Source organism: Tenrec ecaudatus, chromosome 2, assembly GCF_050624435.1.
Source record: "Tenrec ecaudatus isolate mTenEca1 chromosome 2, mTenEca1.hap1, whole genome shotgun sequence".
In the NCBI taxonomy this organism is placed as follows: Eukaryota; Metazoa; Chordata; class Mammalia; order Afrosoricida; family Tenrecidae; genus Tenrec; species Tenrec ecaudatus.
The window spans coordinates 175,351,249-175,354,475 of record NC_134531.1 but is presented as its reverse complement, the minus strand read 5'-3'; the positions used below and the strand labels follow the sequence as shown (position 1 = coordinate 175,354,475).

The 3,227-nt window shown below is 36.3% G+C and overlaps 1 non-coding gene across 1 annotated transcript; it reads right to left on the bottom strand.

Moving 5' to 3' along the window:
- Positions 1-640: 640 nt before the first annotated feature.
- Positions 641-745, bottom strand: LOC142441990 (U6 spliceosomal RNA). Its single transcript, XR_012783262.1, has one exon. It is a non-coding gene; the product is annotated as a U6 spliceosomal RNA (small nuclear RNA).
- Between the last annotated feature and the right edge of the window lie 2,482 nt (positions 746-3,227).

Here is a 3,227-nt window from a genome sequence, read left to right as displayed (position 1 = left end):
AAGTTTTGTAGCATTATGTTTTGTTAAGATAGGTTGTAGGACCTCAATTAAAAAAATTATGATGAGGCATGCTTTGTGACCTAGTATAATATTTATTTTTTATGTTTATTTGCATTGGAGGAGAATGTATACTATATTTGTTGTATGAAATGCTCTGTGTATGTCTATGAAGTTGAATTTATTGAGGTTTTTGTGTCTTTATTGAATTTTTGTTTTTGTTGTTGTTCCGCCCTTCCCTGAGAGTGGCATATTAAAGCCTCCTGTTACTATTGTTGAGGAATCTCAATTCTGTGAGAATTTGACTGATGTATTTTGAGGGCCATTGGGTGCATATATTTTATTAGAGTTATGCCTTCCTAGGGTACTGTTACCTTGATCAATATGTAGTGTGCATCTGTGTCTCTTATTATGTTGATTGCCTTGAAGTCTATTTTCTCAAAGATTAATGCAGCTACCCTGGCTTTCTTTTGGTTGCTGTTTGCTTGGTATAACTTGGTCCAGTCTCTGATTTTTAGTCTGTTCATGCCTGTGTTTATGAGGTGTGTTTCTTGTAGCCAGCATATTGATGGATTTTGTTTTCTTATCCATTCTGATCCTTTCAATCTCTTTACTGGTGCATTTAGTCCATTAACATTTGGTGAAAAAATATGAAAGCTTTAGGAATTTGTATGTCATTCTTGTGCAGGGACCATGACACTTTTCTCTGTATTGTTCCAACGTTAGTATATGTGCTACCAAAGAGCACTACCAAAGTAGCTCATCGTAGGTATTAGTGATCTGAAGTGGGCGGGAACCAACCATTCTGAATGAGCTCAACATATGGTCTACTGTGCTGCGAATGACAAACTAAAAAGGAATGGCATCGCATTCATTGACAAATAATACTTTTCAGGGTGTATAAAAAAGTCCAACACTCCAATGATAGGATAATATCCATATTTCCACAAGGAAGACCAGCTAATATAAGTTCTATTCAAATTTACACACTAACTACTATACCAAAGATGAAAAAAACTAAAGATTTTTTTCCTTTTAAAAAACATTTTATTAGGGACTCATACAACTCTTATCACAATCCATACAATTATATCAATTGTATAAAGCACATCTGTACATTATTTGCCCTCATCATTTTCAAAGCATTTGCTCTCCACTTAAGCCCTTAACCAACTCCTATAGTCTGAAATTGATCAGATATACAATCAAGCTGTATTAGTAATTACTGGTGATTGAATGCAAAACTTGGAAACAAAGAAGAAAGAAAGGTTTATAGTTAGAAAATAAGACCTTGGGGTAGACATGCCACTAGAGCTGGTCTAGCATTACTCCACCAACCCAACAACATAAAGGGTGAATACACATATGAACCTCAGCGAATGAAGCCTACAAGAATAAGTTCAACTATATATGGATATAGACAACATAGAAGCTCACAGTATCATTCGTCAGAACAGAGCGAGGAGTTGACTGCAGGACAGATGAAAAATTACTCATATGCAAGTTCAAATTGAAGCTAAAGAAAATGAAAACAGGTCTGTAAGAGCCAAGTATGACCTTGACATTTCCCACCTGCACCTAGAGAGTATTTAAAGAACTGAGTTCATGCATTGAACACTAGTGACTGAAGACCGGATGAGTTGAGGTATGGCACGAAAGACGTCATGGGTGAAGAAAAAACACAAGGCCATGAAAAAGGTACAAACGAAAATTCTGACATTCAATTTTGAGTATAGTTATAGTTACTAAAAAAATAATGAAAGAGCATAGAAGACAATGCAAATGATTATAATAAAATGTGCAAACACCTGGAAATAGAAAAGTAAATAGAAAAAGTATGTTCAGCATTTATCAAGAGGAAAGAACTAAAGAAAAAATTGAAACCCAAGTTGTAATATTGGAGGATTGTGTAGGCAAAATACTGAATAACGCAGGAGGCAAAAAGAAGATTGGATAAATACACAGATCCACTGTGCCAAAAATGACATTCAGACATTTGGAGATGTAACATATGATCAAAAATTCATGTAACTAAAAGAAGCCCATGCTGCAGCGAGAAACAAAACTCCAGGGATTGATAGAATATCAATTGAGATACTTGAACCAATGAATATTGCTGTTCGTGTTCACTCGTGTATGCCAAGGAACTGCCTGGAAGGGATCAATCTTTGTCCCTAATCCAACATACTGCAAACCTGATCAAGTGGCATCATTAATATCACAAGGAAACAAAATGTAGATACTTAAAAAATGATTTCAGCAGCATATCAACAAGGAATTGCTGGAAATTCAAGCTTGCTATCAAAGAAGATTAAAAATGAGGAATATTACTCATTGCTGATATCCAATGGGTCCTTGACCCAAAGCACAGAATACTGGAGAGATATTTCTCTGGAATTCATTGAGTAAGAAAAGGCATTTGATTGTGTATCATAACAAATTCTGGGTAGCATTGCAAAAATGGGAACTCAGAATCTTAATTGTGCTTTGCAAAACCTGTACATACACAAAACACAGTAATTTGAACATAACAGAGTGAAACACACGGCATGGTTTAAAATCAGAAATTCTGTGCTTCGGTGTTGTATCCTTTCATTGTACTTATTTGAGCTGTACATAAATAAACTGAGCAGCTGGGCTATATGTGGGAGACTTATGAAATGTGATGACGCAATGTTGGTTGTTGAAAATAAAGAGGACTCGAGGCACTTACTTATGAAACTAAAAGACTAAAGCCTTTAGTATTAATTACACCTCAACATAAAAAATATCCTCACAACTGAACCATTAGCAACATCATGATACATGTAGAAAACATTGCAGGTCTAAAATACTTCATTTATTTGGGTGTTCAATCACCCATGGGAGCAGCAGTCAGGAAATGAAATGTTTTGCACTGAGCAAACCTGCTGCTGAAGAGTCCCTACCAGATCTCATGTTGAAGAGGTAGATGCTTCTGATGTATAGTGTCATTCGTTCCAATGGCCTCAGATGCAGGCAAACGTTGGACCACGAGTAAAGAAGGCTGAAGAGAAACTGAAGCCTATCAAGTGTGGTATTGTCAAGGAATATTAAGTATACTCTGGATTGCCAGAATAATGAACAAATCTACCCGGGAAGAGTTGCAGTTGGAGTGCTTCTTAGAATCAAGGATGACAAGACTTCACCCATGTTCTTCGGACCTGTGATCAGGAGGAACCGGTGTCTTGAGAAGGGCATCGTGCTTGGTA